Raw genomic sequence first — 23,004 nt, forward strand, 5'->3', positions numbered from 1 at the left:
ATCCTTTATTTGCAATAAAAAACACTAATAAATACCCTCATTCACCACTTTATTCAGCCCGAAAAATCCCTCCATGTCCGGCGTAATCCACGGAGGTCCAGCATCGCATCCAGCTCTGCTACATGAAGGTGACAGAAGCTGCAGCAGACACCGCCGCTCCTGTCAGCTCCATGGAACTGGAAAAGTGTCACATATCACCCTTAATTACCTGAGGGTCCCCTCACCCACTGTCACCTCTAACTTCCTCTGGGCCACCTCACAGTGAGGAAGAGGGCCCACAGGAAATTAGAGGTGACACGGTGGGAGAGGGGGCCAACAAGAAATTAGGGGGAACAAGGTGGGGGGCAGGGGCCCACAGGGAATTAGAGAGGACACAGTGGAGAAGGGGGCCTACAGGAAGTTAAAAGTGACATGGTGGGGAAGGGGGACCACAAAAATTTAAAGGTGAGGGTGCCCACAGAGGTGACATGGTGGGGGCCCAAAGGAAATTAAAGGTGACAAAGTGGGGGAGGGGGCACACAGGAAATTAAAGTTGAGGTGTCACAGTGGGGGATGGAGCCCATAGTAGATTAGAGAGGATATTGTGGGAGGGGGCCCACAGGAAGTTAAAAGTAACATGGTGGGTGAGGGGGCCCACAGGAATTTAAAGGTGAGGGGGCCCATAGTAAATTAGAGGTGACATGGTGGGGGCCCAAAGGAAATTAAAGGTGACATGGTGGGTGAGGGGACCCACAGAAAATTAAATGTGAGATGACACAGTGGGGGAGGGCGCCCACAGGAAATTTCAAATATACTGTGGGACGCGTCCCCCGTGTCACCTTAAATTGCATGAAGGCCCCTCTCCTAACTGTGTCAGGGCACTTAATGGTAGTGGCTGTAGAGCTAGGCATTATTACCTCACACCACATGGTAGTCCGGCCAGTATTGTCCCTCTGCTCCTCTGCATAAACATTTGGTGCTGCTTGGGCAGTCACTTGACCCAATCGCAGCACATCTTGCTTCGGCTGTGTTGTGATGTCACACAAAGAAAACTAACACTGATTGGGTGCACTGCAACTAATCAGTGTTAGACCATCGCTGTCCAGGGATTTGAACCCATGGAAGAGGAGCCGGAGACGCAGGGAGCAGGTGACCATGGATCATCAGCTGCCACCCTGCCTGTGATTGCTGGCTGATGTGATCACACGCTCAGTATCTTAGCAGCAGTGCACGCAATGAGATCAATACAAGCGGCAGCAGCAGGTGATGTGACGGCGCTGCACTGCACATCCCCTTGTTGTTCTTCAGTAGTGCTGCAGGCTGCCTGCCGGTGTCAAGTAAAAAGTAAAGCAAGCACCCCTCAGTGCACGTGATTAGAAGAATACTGGGCAGGTTAGGCACTAATTTATGTGCAGGAGCTGCAGTGCTGGACTGGAGGTAGGGCCCACCAGAGGAATCTCCGGTGTCCCGGTGCCCCAGTCCGACCCTCCCTACACCTAGTGATCACATTCCTTGGATCCAGAGGAGGAAGCACAGTCAGTGATTCCTAATCTTTTCATAATTTGTATACACAAATGCTGGTTCAGCCCTGTATATACCACCACGGGGAAGGTAAACAAGATAATAATTTAAACCTTTTCCATCTTCTCTGTGACAAGTCTGACTGTAAGTGACAGCCAGCGCCCACCCCCATAACATCATGGTTTTGTGCAAGGTACTCACACCGCATTGACGTTTTAAAACATAAATACAGAGTAATGTGAGGACAGCCCAGGCATTTATAGTCTATCGGCTGGCTAGAAGTAGTTAATTTACTTCATCCTACCTCAGTTACAGCTACACATTCCCACCTTCATTTTAAGGATTTGGGTCATGTGATCTCTAGTCTGACAACTAGTCGGGTACATGCACTAATGTGTAGACAGGAAGTCAGTCTAAAGGGTGCTTTACACGCTGCGATCTCGCTAGCGAGTGTACCCGCCCCCGTCTGTTGTGCGTCACGGGCAAATCGCTGCCCGTGGCGCACAACATCGCTTACACCCGTCACACGGACTTACCTTCCCTGCGACGTCGCTGTGGCCGGCGAAACGCCTCCTTTCTAAGGGGGCGGTTCATACGGCATCACAGCAACGTCACATGGCAGCCGTTCAATAGAAGCGGAGATGAGCAGAACAAACATCCCGTCCACCTCCTTTCTTCCTCATTGCGGGCGGCCGCAGGTACGAGGTTGTTCCTCGTTCCTGCGGTGTCACACATAGCAATTTGTGCTGCCGCAGGAACGACAAACATCCTCGCTACTGACCAGACAACGATTTTTGGTAAATGAATGACGTATCACAGACCAACGATTTTTGCCTCATTTGCGATCGTTTAAGGTCGCTCATAGGTGTTACATGCTGCGATGTCGCTAAACGACGCCGGATGTGAGTCACAAACACCGTGACCCCGACGATATATCGTTAGCGATGTCGCAGCGTGTAAATGGCCCTTGATCTCCTTTGAACTTCAATATGACATCATCACCTATCAAATCCGTCCTAGCAGCTCAGACTCTTCCCTTCAAAACCCAGCTTTAGACTCTGTCACTTTCCATGTCCTCACATGCAGCTAAAGATATGTTTGTAGACTTGTTTAAGAGAAAACCTGTCTTTGCCGCCCATAGACCCAATCATAGAGCAGCTTCATTCTGTTTATATAAGTGATCAGTGACATAATAGGGCAGATAGGCTGAAGCGCCATCACATAGGGCATCACCCAATCAAAGCTGTCTTACAGTATGACTGTTTACATTGACTATAGCAACCAATCAGAGCTCAGCTTTCATATTATCAAAGCAGTTTTAGAAATTTAAACTGAATCCTGATTGGTTGCTATGGGTAACAAAGACAATCTTAATATTGAAGAGTTTTGAGAAATGAGGCGCTCAGACTCTGCATTATACATCAGGGTACAGCAGGGCAATGTCACTGATCTATCACTATTGCCAAGAGATAGGAGAACAATTCATGAGACTCTAGCATTATGGGTAATGTAGTCTGCACTGCAAGAACCATATTAGAGGAGAATTCAAGATGGCAAATAACCCAGACATGGCCCATCCACCCCAACAGGTATATACTTGGCATAAACAAGACTGTCTACATGTACGGTGTATGGGGATGAGAAGCAACTGCAATGCTCATGAAGTAAACCTTAAAGATGGACAATGCTTTTACAAATACCACTAGGACTGTATATTATTACATTTGCACACAACAAAAATTAGCAACTTTTTAGTAGTCAATAAATGGTTTGTCCACAACTGGTCACCGCTCATTAAATGCTACAGAAACCCCAAATGTAGTATAAACAGTTTGCAATTACTAAGAAATATAGCACCAACATCGCTGGAATGGCGCCGGGCCAGGAGGTATGTGTTTTTATTTTATTTGAGGAACTGCATTATTTAAAGGGAATCTGTCACCAGGTTTTTGACATAATCTGAGAGCAGTATAATGTAGAGAAAGAGATCCTGACTCCAGCGATGCATCACTTACTGGGTTGCTTGTTGCTTCTCCGCAGGAGGTTAGCACTAGAGGACTAGTATACCTGCTGCTATGTAGTCTTCCATATTCATGATCTCTGTATGACCCCAACCCCACCACTGATTGTACACAGGAAGATGCCAATTAGTGGTGTGGGCGGGGTTATAAAGAGCTCAGCATTCAGAGAACTGGTAAATCTGCAGCAGATAAACAGTGATTTTGTCAAAGTCAAAAAAATATGTAGCCCAATGAGTGACACATCAATGGTGTAAGGGCCTCTGCCCCTTCATCATGCAGCTCTCAAATCAGGTAGAAAAAACTTGTTGACAGATTCCTTTTAAAAAGGTGTCAGCATTTTCCATGTCTTGGGGTAAATCTCAGAACTGAACCTGCACATTATACAATGATTGGAACATTTCACCATGATTTGGGAATAATAGAAACCTCTGACCACTTTGTCCTGGTGAATTGTGCCTTCTACACCTATAATAATACACCCTGATATAACACTAGTTTTGGTAATTTTACATTATAAAGGCAGATTTTAAATAACTTCTCAGAGTTTTTATCCCTGGATAACATGTGGAGGTAGAAACCATGTACAATAATGTTCCCCATAATTACTGCTTGTATTTCTCTGCTTACCTGAGCCTCTCGGGTCCTCCTGCAGGTCTTCTTTCTTCTGGATATTGGTCTTGATTGATGGTGTCTTTCCTTCCTCTGAACAGTCCAGGCCGATTCTTCTGTTCTTCGGTCCTTTACTCTGGGCAATGACGTCTTCATCCGTTCGCTCCATCTCTGGAGTGGGAGACATCTTATGCACTGGGTCTGATTTCTTCCTCTTTCTTGCCCTTCTTTTGGCCTTTTGGGCAATGACGTCTTCATCCACTTTTTCCATCTCTGGAGTGGGAGACATCTTATGCACTGGGTCTGATTTCTTCCTCTTTATTGCCCTTCTTTTGGCCTTTTGGCCAATGACGTCTTCATCCACTTTTTCCATCTTTGGGGTGGGAGACATCTTTTGCACTGGGCCTGATTTCTTCCTCTTTCTTGCCCTCCTTTTGGCCTTTTGGGCAATGACGTCTTCATCCACGCGTTCCATTTCTGGAGTGGGAGACGTGTTCTGTACTGGGCCTGAATTCTTTTTGGCCTTTTTGATTGAAGACTTCTCATCAGCCGATGAGTCCAAGTGTCTTCTTTTCTTCAGTCTCTTCCTCATCACAACCTCTTCTTTCTCCATATTAGAGCTTTGCTCACAATCCGCAGACAGCTTCTTCACCGTCACCAGCCAACTCCAACTGTCACTTTTCTAACTGTCAACTCGCGGTTATATGTAAAGCACCACAATAGCACTGAGCGCACGGGCACCTGGTCATGTGATCAGTGACTGACCAATAAGATTCCAAGGCTAATGCTACAGTATAAGTATTTGAAAGTATCAGTTTTATATATGAGTTGTAGTAAAATTAAATCTGTTTATGTTTTACTATTTTTGTTTATTTAAATTCCAGTGACTTTTTTATTTTCCATCACTTTATTATTATTGTACAGAAAATTTTACAATTTTAGGGACCATTTTAACAATATGTTGCATTATTTATCAATATGTAAACCTATAAAATAAATTCCTGTCCATTGAGAAAAAGTTGAGAGCTCTAAATAATTTGACTAGTGTGGCGGCTACATTATTAAAATAGCAAAGCATGAGGGGGTTGCCCAGGTGCTAAAGTTTTTGAGGGTGCAAAATATTTCCTCCCAAAATACCCCACGTCACCCCCAATATCAAATGATTAACACCTAAAACTACTATTTCCTATTGGAGCGGTGCAGTGAGGGCCCGCATAGTTTGGCTTATGCAGCATGAAGCAAGCAAGATGCATTTGACATTCACACCTGCACTCTGCATAGGCAGCAACTGAAATGACAAAGCTAAATATGAACAAATTAACTTTGTCATTCCATTGCTGGTTACGTAAAGCACAAAAGTCCATAAAAAAATAATTTTCAACTGCTGTCTCTGTATGAGCAATGACAAAGATAACAGAAAATTATCAGCTAATTAATAAAGACAGCTTGAATCATGTGCAGTATATATAAGCAGTGTTTCTCCATTAGCTGTTCTTTTTATGTAATTTCAGTTTCTGCCTATGTAGAGTGAAGCACTTGTGATGAGTTTACCATAGCCTGTTGCGCTCTCACTAGGCAGTGATTTAGATGGGAAAGCTCACTTCATTATTCTGAGCTTGGTCAGTTCAATTGTTGATTATGTAGAGAGCAGCAGCCACTGGCAAACGTATCCCACCTACTGCGCTCTGCACAAGCAGCGTTGGGTGAGCTTCTGCTTTTCCACTCAATACTGTCTTCATTCATTACTTATAGCTGCTTTTATGGTTTTACATTTTTCTAACCTGACTTAGCGTTACAAGTAGGGCCAATTTGTAGTTACATAGGCTGAAAAAAGACTTAGGTCCATTTAGTTCAACTTTTCTCGAACATTGTACAATCTTTGTCACTAAATTATCCATAACTCACAATGCCATTTTTGCTGAGGAAATCATCCAGCCTTTCTTAAAAGTTGTTATAGTATCTGCCATTACTACCTCTTATAATAGGGCATTTCACAGTCTGACTGCTCTAACTGTAAAGAACCCTTTCCTATTTAGCTGCCGGAATCGCCAGGATGGTGTCGCTCCCCACAGGCGGAGCGGGATTACCCCGGGGAGTATGGCGGGGGTGGTAGTATTCCCCGTTGGCTCCGCAGCGCTGGACGACTGCGCCAGTAAATGGAGAGGCAGATGTAGGGGCTTCAGTTCCAAGTCTTTTTACTCACAGGTTGTTCAGACGCTGCCCCAGAGTACCGTCCTCTGCCACAATGGGCTCCAGCTGATCCCGGATAGTTGGCGGTCACCTCTGTAGCTATCCGGAACCCGGGCTGAGCCTCCTGCTCCAAGCCACGGGCCCATGAAGAGAAGCACTAACTCCAGTTGTCAGTGCTAGGTGTTATCCCAAGCTGTGCTCAGGAAGGTTCTGTCTAAAGTGTGATGGTTGCACCTACTTCTACCCCATGTGGTGCCCGCCCCAGGTGGTTATCCTAGCGACTGGGGAAATCCCATGCTTCGTGATGGCTGGCTACCCTGTCTGCCATAGTCCAACCCCCTGTAAGTAAGCACATGCTGCTGTTTGTGTGTGTTTTGTGAAGGCACCGGCAGGTTAACCCCCTCCTGACCCAGGATAGATATTACCCCTGAAAAGTGGTGTAATACCCTGTGGCACCTGAAGCCCAAGGGTGCCACACATACACTCCTACGTCAGTGATAATATACTTCCTTGATTGGTCCATATACTATGACGCAATTGGACATGCACATTACAGCATACTAGACGCCGAGTTTGACGCTTTTGTAGCATGAATTTATGTACTGTATCACAGCATACAAAGTGGTGAGTAGTCCTCACTAATTATTATACATACATGTGAATGTTTAATAATGAATTATACTTTAAGGTCGAAATCACACTTGCAAGTGACTCGCATGAGTCTTGCATCGCATCACCCGGCAAAGCCTGACGCTCTCTGGTCAGGAACGGGTCAGCTCCATGTATTTCTATGCAGCTGAGACGCTCCTGTCCGGAGAGCGGCAGACTGTAGCGGGTGATGTGATGCGAGACTCGCACAAGTCACTCACAAGTGTTACTCCGGCCTAACAGATGTAAGCACGATGCACTTTGTAGAGCAGGGGTGGGGAACCTTTTTTCTGTCGGGGGCCATTTGGAAATTTCTACCAACCTTCGGGGGCCGCACAAAATTATCAATGTTTAAATGACCCTGCTATATTGGGTGAAGCAATTAATTAACTGGGGGCATGGGGCTGGGGGCACAGACACCACAAGCGGGGCTGGGGGCACAGACACCACACGCGGGGCTGGGGGCACAGACACCACACGCGGGGCTGGGGGCACAGACACCACTGGAGGGGCTGGGGGCACAGACACCACTGGAGGGGCTGGGGGCACAGACATCACTGGAGGGGCTGGGGGCACAGACATCACTGTGGGGAGGAACAGACATCACTGTGGGGAGGCACAGACATCACTGTGGGGAGGCACAGGCATCACTGTGGGGAGGCACAGACATCACTGGGGGGGGGGGGCTGCACACAGGACTGGGGGGGCTGCACACAGGACTGTGGGGGGCTGCACACAGGACTGGGGGGGGCTGCACACAGGACTGGGGGGGGGCTGCACACAGGACTGGGGGGGGCTGCACACAGGACTGGGGGGGCTGCACACAGGAATGGGGGGGGCTGCACACAGGACTGGGGGGTGCACACAGGACTGGGGGGGTGCACACAGGACTGGGGGGTGCACACAGGACTGGGGGGGTGCACACAGGACTGGGGGGGTGCACACAGGACTGGGGGGGTGCACACAGGACTGGGGGGTGCACACAGGACTAGGGGGTGCACACAGAACTGGGGGTGCACACAGGACTGGGGGCTGCACACAGGACTGGGGGCTGCACACAGGACTGGGGGCTGCACACAGGACTGGGGGGTGCACACAGGACTGGGTGATGGGCTGCACATAGGATTGTGTGGGGGTGCACACAGGACATTGGGGGGCTGCACACAGGACTGGGGGAGGGGTGCACAAAGGATTGGGGGAGGGGTGCACACAGGACTACTGGGTGATGGGCTGCACACAGGACATTGGGGGGCTGCACACAGGATTGGGGGAGGGGTGCACACAGGACATTGGGGGGCACACTGCGCTGAGAGTTTCATGCAACTCTGGGGGAGAAGGTTTACAGAACTGGTGTGGGGAGGTACAAAGCATTGGGCAGGGCACATAGCAGCAGAGGGTCGGTGCTGGACTCACAGCAGCATTGCATTCACATCACCGGAGCTCCACAGCTCTGATCACTGGATAGTGGCAACTGCTCAATACTACAGATCAGCTCCTATTGAAATCAACACAGGCTGATCTGCAGTTTTCTGTGCTGACCACTAAACAGCACAGAGGTTCAGTTTTCCACGCTGCTTACATCTAGTTTCCGTGAATGATGATAGCTAATCGGTGAGGATGCCGGTTGTTAGATCCCCAACAATTTTATATTGATGACCTACCCAAAGTAAGTGTCATCAATATAAAAGAACCAGAAAGACCCTTTTAAGTGGAAAAATAATAATAATAATAATAATAAATAATTAAAAAAAAAAGTAAAAATCTTTTCTCACCTCAGGAGCCATGTAACCCATGGTCCCAGCGTAACCGGTGGCTGTCCGGTCTCTGTGTATGTTGTCAAGAGCTAGACCGTAATCCATGATCTTAATATGGCCCGTATCAGCCACCAGGATGTTTTCGGGCTTCAGGTCTCTGTAAGAATAATAAAAAGTACCTGAATATGGAGTAGTTGTTTACTTATATCTGTGATCAATGATGACACACACTTTAATAAACATATTTTATTTTATTAAAATATTTTCATTGATGAAATTCTTTCATATGTCCTATTTGCAACACTGTGGATATAACTGCGGCTACATGTGACAGGCCGCTCATTGTAGCTTCCTGGCAGTGGTACCTACTAGAAACCCATTCACAGGGCATCAATCTGCAGGCCACCAGGGTGGAGAGTTAAGTACAGGCTTTAACACTGACTCAATTACCTATGGATGACGCCCTTAGAATGGAGGAACTGGATCCCACAAACTAGTTCGGCGGCATAGAATCTGACAAAAAGAAAATGAACAAGTATCAGTTCCTGTAGATAATACACTTGTGAATTCATATTAGTCAATGTCAATATAAGCATTATTCTATATTATCCTGCTTCCAGAACAATTTTCTATTATTACTAAAGATGAGCAATCTGGTTTGGAAAAGATTCGCCAATTTTAAATTTGGTACGAGCCTTGGCGCGCTCAGCTTGGGCTCGGATTTCCGAACACTTTTGTTAAAAGTCGGCAATGTTTGGTTATGTTTGGTAACTGTTCAGTTTGCAGATACCATCTACTCACAGCCCCATCACAGCCAATATCAAGTATTGTCATGGCTGTGATTGGCCAGGGAAATCATTGCAGTCAGACTCTCATCCAGGCCAGCTTAGTAAACTTCATCAATGTTCAATGCTTTCCCCACCTACCCTCTGTGTAAAGCCGTCTGTGTTTGGTTACTCCAGCAGTGAGGACGGAGTGCAAAGCACGCCCGGAAGATAGTGTCACATCATGGGCAAGGGCAGCTGTAGTCTCCTGTGGAGGACACTTATGGCCCCACAGGAAAGGACACGCTGCTTCCAGGATGCAGTGTGTCCTGACTCCTGAACAAGTGCATAAACACTGAAAGTGAAAGTCACTGCCAGAGTGCGGAGCAACCCACACTCTGGCAGCACTTTCACTTTGAAGCCACTGACGGACTGTCTGAAGGTAGAAAAACACGTTCTTTTAGCTAAAAGATGAAGATTTTTGCTGAAATTTATACACAAAATTCCTGCATCAAATCTGCATTTACTGGCAAAAAAACGCATCAATACTGCATCACTACTGCATAGAATATTTTGCTAGAAGATGCAGATTTGGTGCAGCAATTTGCAGCATAAATTTCAGCAACAAATCTGCATCTCCTGGTTTTTATGCGGTTTTCTGCCAAGAGATGCAGCTATAGTGCAGAAATGTCTCCATCTAGATTTCCAAGCAGCTGGGAACTCAAGGAATGTTAAAGGCTCTCTTGCAGCAGCTTTCAACACGGTAACTTTAAGGGAGCCTTTAAGTGAGCCTTTAATGTTCCTTAAGTTCCCAGCTGCTGGGACATCTGCAGGCTGTGCGCTGGTACCAGGGTTCAAAGCCTTCAGGTGTCCAAACAGGAGGGAATTCCAATAAACTTACAGGCTCTCTTAAAGGCTATTTTAAAGGCTCCCTTATGGATTCTGGATTACGCAGCTGCCGGGAGACCATGTGGCTATAAGCTTCGGTAACCTTTATGTTATATAAGTTGTATCTTGTCTGTAGTGGCAGGGACCTCAGAGCAACTGGCTTACACCTGTCACTCATCCATCCACCCAGCTCTTGATTTGAAACTTCAAAATGCTAGGCCAGTCCCTGTGTCATGTATGGCCCATGCTTGACTGAAGTGGTAAGACACTATGGGTGCTGTGGGGCAATTGATGCCACTGTCCTACTGTCTGGTTCTAATTTTTGGAAATGTTGAGATTACAAGATGGGTCTCCAAGTTGTCTGTAGTGGCAGGGGTCTCAGAGCAACAGACCTACTCCTATCACTCATCCAATATTTTTTATGTTAATAATTTAGGAAGTTAATGGCTGTGACACAACAGTGTGGCTCCACCGTAAAACGATTTGAGCTGTATTAGCAGCTTTTAGACCCCCATTAAGGTGTTGTCTATGCCTTTGTTTTGCCTCCCATTGAATTCAATGGGTTGTTCAGCGAACCATTCAGTGAACACAGGTGAAGTCAGAGAACACGAACTGAACCTCGGGCATTTCGCTCATCTCTAATCATTAGGCTAAGCAATTTAATTTGAGTTACTTTAAAAATAATCAGAATTAATCTGAGCCCTTGATGAGACTATTATCAAATATTTCCACTTTCAGAAACAGACGGACTCGCCGGACCTGACCTTTCAGAAATGGAAGTAACGCTGTGACCGAAGTATCTAACTACCCATATATGTACAAAGTAGCTTGAAGTTTTACTTTAAGTAGTTGTCTGGTCTCAGAAGAAAAGTCTAATGTGACGGTGTAAAAAGTGCACAGTGTCAATATTCCTTTATATTTACCATGTGTTTGGGCAGTCTCGTGACTGCATGTATGCAACTTACATACTTGGGATTACATGCAGACTATACTCCTGCACTTCTCTCAATTCTCTCCTATTGAGTGCAGCCAGGTGAGACTAGTCGGCACGTTACCACATGTTTACAAACACAGGATCGCCCACTTGAACAGTGAAAACAGAGAGATCATGTGACTGCTGACATTTATTCTGATGCCGGGCAAACCATTAGACACTTTACCTGGCACTGGTGATGTCAAGCCGCCCCTTCTTCCGTAGAAGTTTGGCAAAGTCCCCGCAGCGCATGTATTCCATACCAAGAAAGAGACTCCCCTGTAACATGGAACATACTTGTATACGCATTTCTTATACATTATAGACAAATACTGTATACATATCAATATTTAAACCCTTAAGTAATGACAGATATTTTCTGTCAAAAGTAGGTGTCAGTTCCTGCATTATGATGGATATGCTCATCATGAACTTGAACTGTCACTGTGCGAAAACACAGGGAAGAGGTCCACGCCGGCAGCAGTCACAGACAGCTACCAGTACGACTAGTGATGTGGTGACCAATTACAGCTGCCCCTGCTCTCTGATTGATGTGATTGATTAGCCAATTTGACTAACAAATCACAGCATGTGATCAGGAGAAGTTCAGAGTTCATCTTAGCTGACAGCTGCACTCCAGCAGTAACAGCCAGGGTCGGTGACAGCACCGCTACAGGCTAATTTACCTGACAAATACTGTGATTGATGGCAATCACGGCATTTAGAAGGTTGTGAGGGAGCTCAACGCAATAACAGGGAGCCAAGGGTTGACATGGCACTCACAGGACAAACAATGACATCCTGCTTTGCCAGGTATGGTGGCCTATTAGACTGTACCATGGCCTGCGTCTAACAGGCATTCTGCCTGTGTAATCTGACTTTTTCTGACATGTAGTTCAGCTAATCTGTGTAACTCCGCTGCTACCACTGATTAGCAGTTTGCTGATAATTATCAACACTACATTACACCACTAATTATCAGCTTCTTGTGTGCACTGTATATTATAATGCACAATGTACACAATAAGCTGCTAAAAAGTGGTGTGGGTGGGGTTATACAGAGCTCAGCATTCTGAGGAACGCAACATCTACAGCAGAGAAAACAGGAATGTTATCAATACTGCATGACAAGCGGTCTAGTAAGTGATACATCCCTTTAGGCCTCCTTCACAAGTCAGTGTTTCCGGTACGTATGGCTTCCGTATTTTTCACATAGGACACACCTACCCATTATAACCTATGGTGCTGCTCACTTGTCCGTGTTTTTCTGCAGCATGGATGACAAAGGCCAATATATGTATATGGGTCTGTGAAAAACATGTACAGCTCACGGATGGCATAGTGTGCAATCCGTGCGCCATCTGTGTGCTGTACGTGTTTAACATTAAAAGTATAGGAAAAGCTTTGTGATATCTTTATGTCTTTACACATGCCAAAAAACGTGGATGGCTCACACATGACTCATTGATGGCACACTAATGGAAAACACTGACAATACCGGTATCATTTTTCTCATGCACGTGTTTTAAACACATATGTGAAGAGACCCTTAAAGAGGCTGTTCAGGTTTAGGAGAAAAGCTTGCTTTCCTTCCAGAAGTAAAGTGTTGTCTAACCATGGGCTGTACTTGGTATTTCAGCTCACCTCTATTGAAGACTATATAGAGCCATTTTGTTCTGAACACTAATATCTTCTAAACCACCTCTGTACTGTTTGCCCCCTGCCAGAGGCATTGCCCATTAAAAGCAACCTGTCACCAGATTTGGTGACTATAAGCTGCGGCAATCACCAGTGGGCTCTTATATACAGCATTCTAACATGCTGTATATAAGAGCCCAGGCCGCTGTGCAGAACGTAAAAATGACTTTATAATACTTACCTAAATGGTTGGTTCGGTGCAGATGGGTCAAATTGGTGGCTCCATTCTCCGGGTGCGGCGCCTCCTCTTTCAGCCATCTCCATTCTCCTTCTTCTGAAGCTGAGGTGCATGATGCGTCCTACGTCATGCACACGTGCCGGCATTGAGGTCCTGCGCAGGCGCACTTTGATCTGCCCTGAGCAGGGCAGATCAAAGTATTGTACTGCGCCTGCGCAGGACCTCAATGCCGACACGTGTGCATGTCGTAGGACGCATCATGCACCTTCAGAAGAAGGAGGACGAAGATGGCCGAAAGAGAAGGCGCCGCACACAGAGAACCGAGCCTCTCATTTGACCCATCGGCACCGACCCAACCGTTTAAGTAAGTATTATAAAGTCATTTTTTCGTTCTACACAGCGGCCTGGGCTCTTATATACAGCATGTTAGAATGCTGTATATAAGAGTCCACTGGTGATTGCCGCAGCTTATAGTCACCAAATCTGGTGACAGGTTCCCTTCAAGCAGTACAGCTTCTATTCAGATGAATGGGTCATCAATATCAAAGAAGTGGAAAACCCTTTTAAGGCTGGGGTCACACCAGTGGGTTGATTATGCAAATCACACTCTGATATGTGATCAGTGTATGTTCAGAAAGTGATGATACCTTGGTCTGGAATGAGAAGTCTGCGTGGACTAGGAAGGGGCTTCCAGTTGCCAGCTGAAGAACTCGCCTCTCCACCATGACATCCTCGTCATCACCAGCGGCTAGCAGGGCTCTTTTGCTAATGATCTTAACAGCAAATTGCCGGCGGGTTAAAGTATCTTCCGCCATCAGGACCTTTCCAAAACCTCCAGAGCCGATCTTATGATGGAATAGTAATCTCTCTTTGATGGAATGAGAGCTTGTGCTGGAGGTGGTTGGCCGAACACCGCTGTATCCTATCAGTGGAGATAAATGGGATACATCACTTGGCTGTACAGTATTCACAATGAGGACATCGTCAGCTCTAAGTAAAGTTTGTGCATCATGTAGGCTGTCATGAGATTGAAGAGATTGAACAATGTGAACATTTAAAGCGTTTTTCCATAATGACACTTATCACTAGAGATAAACAGAACTGGCGAGATTCAAGTTTGCTAAATCGCATGGATTTTACTGGAATATTTGATTCACAGTAAATTTATTCTCTATAAACTCAATGTCCTTTATTAACCTCTGGGGTATTGAAAGCCCCCGGGTCATAAGAACCATAAGATATAGAAAAAAAACCCTACTAATACCACACTGCTTACTGTCTCCTGTAGGTCCTTGGTCCTTCTTCTCACCGCTGGCGAGAAGGGTATCTTCATGCTGAGCTAGGACTTTTGGCCGCATACACAGGAATGCCCTTGTGTACTCCAAGAGTGCACGTCCTAAAGTCATGGCGCACATCATTACGTCACTATGTGTGCTTAACCTTACAGCAAGCCTTCTAAACCAGGACTTTCGGCTCTGACTAAGCCTGGGATGTTCCTGTGCATGATGGCAACTCTGTACAGGAGATCTGAAAAGGTGTTTTACCATGTTGAACCTCTCTGTAGGGTTTTAACAGCTGTGTATGTTTAATCTGGTGCACAACGCTAATCAGAAATGCTTTCTGAGTGTTTCCTAACACTAAAGTGCCCCAGGCTCGCTATAAGAAGCGCACCAAAACACGTTCACTGTACTGTTGAGTGATGACTGCCATAGACATCTGGACAGATGCTATGGCTGCGTCACTCAAGAGCAAAGGTGTAGTAAAGTGCTCACTGCAGAATGCCCAGAGGTCAGGAGCAGCGTGCACCAGAGACAAATCTACATTTTCTAATTTGTGATGGTGATAAAATATACATTTGCAGACTTCTTTTTAGAGAATCACTCCAGCACTTTTTTGTGTGTATACAGGGTTGAACTGGCCCACCAGGGTAGCAGGGAATCCCCTGGTAGGCCTCGGGCCCTCAGTGGGCCGCCATGCCTTATATAGTGTGGGGCTGAAGTACAGGGCCATGGGGCCTCCTGTTTCTCAGGTTAGGCATTTATTGGTGGGCAGACTGGGCAGCTGAACTAGGGCCCCCACGCTCTGAGGGGCCACCAGCCTTTAAATCATAAACTTCAGTGATCATACAAGTTGTGTACAATCACTGAAGTTTGCACAGTTGCAGAATGACCTTTAGTGGCATCAAAGTCATGTGACTCACCAAAGGTCCTAACGCTGCCCTGAGGACCTGCACAGATGAGGGACATAATTACTATATGAATAACAAAGGAATTCAGCTCACCCACTCCAAGTCTCCAGGCCTTCTCTCTGCAGCATGGACAATCGGCCGGGAAGCTGCAAGCATGTAAGAAAAGATCCAGCTCAGAAAGAAAGGCACTCTTCAATATAAATTTCCATATGGTTTATTCCATGTGCACACATGTGAAGGTAGGTACAGACAGCCCCTAAGCAGGGGAAAAAATGACTAGCGACGTGTTTCGACTGTATTACACGGTCTTAGTCATGTCTAAGACCGTGTAAAGCGGTTGAAATGCGTCGCTAGTCATTTTTTCCCCTGCTTAGGGGCTGTCTGTACCTACCTTCATATGTGTGCACATGGAATAAACCATATGGAAATTTATATTGAAGAGTGCCTTCCTATCTGCGCTGGAACTTTTCTTACATAATTACTATATGGGGCCAGAATGAGGGACATATATTATTGGTTTATGGTGACAAGTGGGGCATAATTACTGTAGGGGAAATTATTATTGATGAAATAAAGGTGCATTTTGAGGATACTGTCTTCCATGGAGAACAAAAGTCTGATGTAGTGTAGAAATTGGGGTAAAAGTGTGGAATGTGCTCTGAAAGTGATCAGCTACAGGTGACTGTGTTATTTTCTGCAGAGTTGCCTCATAGCAGGAAGAAGTGATGGCGGTCAGTGCCGGATGAAGAGGAAAATGAAGCTGAGTAACTTCAGCTAGAGACGTCACTGGTAAGTCAGTGTATTACATGTATACACACTATACACTATATACAGCGCTCCTGTGTATTATGTCACTGGTGATCACTGTATTACCTATACACTGTATACAGAGCTCCTGTGTATTACAGTACTGATGATAATAATAGTGTTATTAGTATTGTAGTTTTAATTCATGATCATTATTGTAGTATTATACGTCCCTGTTTGGTAGTAATATGTGGTCTGGTCATGGTGTGCAGATATTTGTCTCTTGTGTTTGGTATTATTTGGTCATTATGTTGTGTGGTTATAGTATTGCAGTATTTCTCCTTTGCATGTGGTTGTATTCTGTCACTATGTGGTCTGATTATGTTGTGGCGGTATTACTCTCTTGTATGTGGTTATATTCGGTCATTATGTGGTCTGGTCATAGTGTTGCGGTATTTCTCCCTTATATGTGGTTATATTTGGTTACTACGTGGTCTAATTATGGTGTGGCAGTATTCCTCTCTTGTATGTGGTATTATTGGTTTTGGTATAGTAGATTGTATCATGTATGGTGGTCACTTTTTCTCTCTATAAGGGGGAGATTATTTCCAGTATCTATTAAATACTTGAACATTAAACCCCTCTCTGTCCTGTGATTATTACACTGTAGGAAACATGCACTTACATAGGTTCTCCGGTCAAAATAAGTGGAAAGTAAAAACCGGTCTTATGAGCGCTAGTAATAGATCTATTAGTCTTTAGTTTTCTTGGAATTAATACAGCTTTATTCGTGACAGAATATAATAAAATAAAGCTCTTGTTTTCACAACGCGTTTCAGCAAGATCCACTTGCCATCCTCAGGAGGCGCACAACCTAACAAGGTGAGTAGTTTTGTTAAACAAACATAAACATTCTATCCCACGGGTGCTTCTCATATGCGCTATCATATATTTTACAGTGACCTCCGGTCAAAATAAGTAATCATCTTTTCTAAGGCCACGTGCACACGTTGAGTATTTGGTAAGGATTTACCTCAGTATTTGTAGCCAAAACTAGGAGTGGTAAAATCAGAGGAAAGTATAATAGAAACACGACACCACTTCTGCGTTTTTCACCCACTCCTGGTTTTGGCTACAAATAGTGATGTAAGATACTGACCAAATACTGAATGTGTGAACGTGGCCTAAGGATAAGTGAAAACTTAAGCGGGCTTTACACACTACGATTTTGCTACAGCGATCTCGTTGGGGTCACGGAATTTGTGACGCACATCCGGCCGCTGTAGCGATCTCGTTGTGTGTGACGACTAGGAGCGATTTTGGATCATTACAAAAACGTCCAAAATCGCTCCTCGTTGACATGGGGGTCCGCTCCCAAGTATCGATGCTATCGCTTCGCCGAAGTTGTTCCTCGTTCCTGTGGCAGTGCACATCGCTGTGTGTGACCCCCGTAGGAACAAGGAACAAAATACGGAAGGAAGGAGATGGGCGGGATGTTCATCCCGCTCATCTCTGCCCCTCCGCTTTCATTGGGCGACCGCTGAGTGACGTCGCTGTGACGCTGAACGGACCGCCCCCTTAGCAAGAGGCGGTACGCCGGTCACAGCGACTTCGCTATGCAGGTAAGTATGTGTGACGGGGGTGCCGGATTTTGTGCGCGACGGGCAGCGATATGCCAGTTTCACACAAACGAAGGGGGCGGGTCGCATGCTAGCGATGTGGGTACCTATATCGTAGCATGTAAAGCCACCCTTAGTCATCAATGGGGATCTGATTGCTGGGACCCGCACTGATGGGCCAAATGTGCAACTTTTATCTCCATTACACTGGAGCTCATGTCTGACTCGACCCCTGATCCATTCATTCCCTCAGTGGCTGCCGTGTGCTGTGCTTGGCTTTTTCTGTCCACCCCAAAGTGGATCAGTAGAGCTGCGGTCACACATCTGACCTGCTGCCACTGCATATTATAATGGGGATAAAAATTCCAAAATCTTCCGATCGGTGCGGTTTCCCCTGGTCGGATTCCATCAATCAATTAGTTATCACCTACCTAACCTGTGGATCGGTGATAACTTGTTGTTGTAGCGCCTGGTCCCGCCAGATCCCGAGGGGGGCGCTCTCCCTCACATCTGCCCAGCCCCAGCATGGCCCCCACGTGCACTCACGGTCCCAGCTGCCGGCAGCGACGTCCTTCCTCTTACCGGTCCCATGGCTCTGCAGGCTCTGCTCCTGGTTCGGGTCCTGCTGTACGTCCTGCTCACTCCCGGGTCGGGCGTCCTGCTCCAGGGGCTGCTTCAGCCTCTTCCTGTCTCCCGTCCACACACAGATCTGCAGTAAGTGACTCTAGGCTGCATGCGAGGCCACGCCCTCTTTCTTAAAGCGGTAGTGCCCCATTATCTGGAAGTGACCTCAGAGGCCACCTGTTACCTAATGGGTATTTAGTTTTCGCCTACCCTGGCAGCAGGCGCCCGAGCAACGCTCCTACTAGTGCATTGCTAGTGTCCAGGCCCCTGTGTACTACTGTTTGTATCCGTGTATCATCTACCTGTTGTTAATCTTCTGTCTCGCCTTAGTGCCATCTATACCTTTCCGGCTGTGGACGTCACCGGCCCCGGCCATACCTGCAGTGGACGTCACCGTGCCATACCTACTGTGGACATCACCGGCCATACCTGCAGTGGACGTGACCGTGCCATACCTGCAGTGGACGTCACCGTGCCATACCTACAGTGAACGTCTCCGTGCCACCTGCTGTGAACATCTCCGGTGCCACAACCATGTTCTGCCTGCTGCGGACGTCACACCCGTGCTATGCCTGGCCATACAGAGACTCCTACTACCGGTTCCTGGCTGCCGTGCATCTATCTAGGCCCTCTGAGGAGGCACTGCACAGTTCCTGTATAGGGGTTTGCTGCTAGACGTCTTCTCAGGGGAGTCCGGTGCACGGTCCAGTGAGTCCACCTCCGGACGCTCGCCGCTCCTCGGTGAGCGTAACAGTAGTCACCAAAGATCCCCCTTACTACAAACTACTGTAATCGTAAGAAATGGTATTAATAACTGCTGCGTTAAAATATGCCTAACGTAGTCGTTTAGTGGTGGTAAGGGGGTTGACTACTATAATACTAGATAAAAATCTAAATAAATAAATGAATGAATGAATGAATGAATGAATACAACAGTGGCTAGAAAGTTTTTTAGGGTACCTGTGATTTTGAAGTATTTGGTATAGTCCTTAGGAAGGTGCTTTGGGCCCAAAATAAGTGAAATTCCACTTGTACAGGGAAAGTTGGAGGTAAAACTATAAGTGTAAATAGAATGGTATAACTATGAACTGAGATAGGAAAGAGAAGGAAGCAAGGTTTATAGACAATAATGTGATAATACTGACCTGTGGTAGTAGGTACAGGAAGAGCAGCAAGGTGTGCGGATAATTGATAGTTGTCTGTGGGGGAAATGGTATGAAGAGGGGGAGGGGAAATGGGGGAGGGTTAGGAGAGTTTAAAAATTCTTTTTTGTTCCTTGTTACTTTTTTGTTTTTTATTAATGTATATTCTATGAAATACAAAATAGGGCAGTGGCGTTAAGTCTAATTTTTAATGCCTGGTTTTTGACCACTGTCTGAGCACGGTGCCCATTTTTGAGGTGGTGTGTAGAGAGAAATACACCGGGTATGGTAAGTCTTAGTGGGTGATTGAGAAATATTGGAACAAAGATCTATGCCAGACCTGGGCAAGGGGCGGCCCGCGGGCCATATCCGGCCCGCCTACTCTCTGTGACCGGCTTCAGGGCGTCCTTGCTGGCTGTCACTGATGAGGGCAATCTGACCTGTTGTCCGGAGCACCAGGCTCCGGGAGGCCCGTGGTCAGATTGCCCTCATCACACGCTGCGTGCCGGGCAGGAAACAGAGGACAGACCCTGCAGCGCCGCACAGTGTAGGCAGCGGAACGCAGGAATCTCTCCTCTGTTCCCTGCCTGACACTTTACTCTGTGACACACGCGCGCCCTGATATCGTCAGTACGGCGCGCGTGTGTCATTTGAAAAGTTCCCGCCCAGCAGGAGAAGAAGCTGCAGCGGCGGGGCCCGTAAGGAGAGAAGCAGCGGCGGGGGCTCCTAGGAATACAGCATCGGCGCAGCCTGGGCATGTAAAAGAAAAGCAGCTTAGCGGGGGGCTCGTACGGAGGAGCCTGAGGAGGGGACAATAAGAAGAGACAGGTGAGTAGTTACTAGTAACCTTCGGGGACAATGGGGGGCGGGGGTGTGGGAGGGGGGGTAACTGTTGACAAATATTTGGGGTGTAGTGGTGTAGTATATGGGAATGTAGTTTTACAGGTGTGGTATATGGGGGGGGTGTAGTGGTGTAGTATATAGTGGTGCAGTTTTATAGGGGTGTAGTGGTGTAGTATAATACAGGTGTATATAGGGGTGTTGTATAATACTACATCCCTATATACACCTGTATTATACCCCACCCCTATATACACCTGTATTATACGACACCCCTATATACACCTGTATAATACAGGTGTATATAGGGGTGTAGTGGTGTAGTATAACACAGGCGTATATAGGGGTGTAGTATAATACAAGTGTATATAGAGGTGTAGTGGTGTAGTATAATACAGGTGTATATAGGGGTGTAGTGGTGTTGTATAATACAGGTGTATATAGGGGTGTAGTATAATACAGGTGTATATAGGGGTGTAGTGGTGTAGTATAATACAGGTGTATATAGGGGTGTAGTATAATACAGGTGTATATAGGGGTGTAGTGGTGTAGTATAATACAGGTGTATATAGGGGTGTAGTGGTGTAGTATAATACAGGTGTATATAGGGGCGTAGTGGTGTACTATAATACAGGTGTATATAGGGGTGTAGTATAATACAGGTGTAGTATATAGGAGTGTAGTATAATACAGGTGTAGTATATAGGAGTGTAGTGATGTAGGTTATCACAGGTGTAGTATATAGAGATGTAGTGCTGCAGATTATTACAGGTGTAGTATATAGTGATGTAGTATATTACAGGTGTATATAGGGTTGTAGTGATGTAGTATATAGTGGCATAGTATATAGAGGTGCAGTTTATTACAGGTGTAGTGTGTAGGGATGTATATTACAGGTGTAGTATGTGGCGGGTGTAGTGATGTAGTATATGGGGATTGTGTGTGTATACATTGTGTGTATGTGTATATATATTATATACACACACAGTATATATATGCGTGTTTGTGTGTATATATATATATATATATATATATATGTGTGTGTGTGTGTGTGTGTGTGTGTGTGTGTGTAGAACCGAGTTAATTATATTAGTCCGGCCCTCTAAAGCCATCCCAATTTCTCATGCGACCCCATGGGAAAATTAATTGCCCACCCCTGATCTAGGCTCTGCTGTGCCTCGTGATCTCATAGGTTCAAGGAAAAAAAGGGTTAAAAACAGATCAATATATGCAGATTAATATATTCAGATTATACACTGATGATAGATCTGGCTGCAGGCCTTGTGGAGAACCTACAGTTCAGCCAGTGAAAACTAACGATTATGCTGAATATAGTTGGCTTATACCAGCTTAGTTACAGTGGCTGAATGACAGATTGTCTCAGCGGTTTGCCTGCTCCAGGGCCGTATGTATATGCTGTATAATAATAATAGTTGTACACTGGCCTTACAATGGTGGTCAGCGGTGCTGGTGCTGGGTGCACTGAAGCAGGTAGGCAGATTTCCATTAAGAAGTGTGCTTTAGAAGCACCGTGAATCCTGCAATGGTGCTCCTTTATGCAGGTCTGAAACCGAGGAGTGGTCTCTCCTTAGATGTGTGCTGTAAAGCACCGTGGGGCTAGTGATTGTGATAGGCGCTCAAGTTCAAAGCGGGAAATATATATGTATATATTTGTGTAGAACAATATGAATAAATATATCAAAATGATAAAATATATAAAGAATATAAAAAATATATAAAAAAAATGCAAAAGAAATCAAAAAGTGTAAAAATCCACAAAAATGTGCAAAAAATGGACAAGAGGTTCAGAAAAAATATTAATATAAGATACAATAAAGATTCGATAAAAAAATTATGATTTGTAAATAAAGCACACATCTTTCAAAATAGGATTAAAAATAAAGATGCAATGCAGAGAGTATATAAATAATATTATATATAATATAGTTTGTACATACTACATTTTTTATAATATTATTTACAGTCATATGAAAAAGTTTGGGCACCCCTATTAATGTTAACCTTTTTTCTTTATAACAATTTGGGTTTTTGCAACAGCTATTTCAGTTTCATATATCTAAAAACTGATGGACTCGGTAATATTTCTGGATTGAAATGAGGTTTATTGTACTAACAGAAAATGTGCAATCTGCATTTAAACTAAATTTGACAAGTGCATAAGTATGGGCACCTCAACATAAAAGTGACATTAATATTTTGTAGATCCTCCTTTTGCAAAAATAACAGCCTCTAGTCGCTTCCTGTAGCCTTTAATGAGTTCCTGGATGAAGGTATATTTGACCATTCCTGTTTATAAAACAATTCCAGTTCAGTTAAGTTTGATGGTCGCCGAGCATGGACAGCACGCTTCAAATCATCCACAGATGTTCAATGATATTTAGGTCTGGGGACTGGGATGGCCATTCCAGAACATTGTAATTGTTGCTCTGCATGAATGCCTGAGTAGATTTGGAGCGGTGTTTTGGATCATTGTCTTGCTGAAATATCCATCCCCTGCGTAACTTCAACTTCGTCACTGATTCTTGCACATTTTTGTCAAGAATCTGCTGATACTGAGTTGAATCCATGTGACCCTCAACTTTAACAAGATTCCCGGTGTC

The sequence above is a fragment of the Anomaloglossus baeobatrachus genome (assembly GCF_048569485.1).
Source record: "Anomaloglossus baeobatrachus isolate aAnoBae1 chromosome 4 unlocalized genomic scaffold, aAnoBae1.hap1 SUPER_4_unloc_1, whole genome shotgun sequence".
Lineage (NCBI taxonomy): Eukaryota > Metazoa > Chordata > Amphibia > Anura > Aromobatidae > Anomaloglossus > Anomaloglossus baeobatrachus.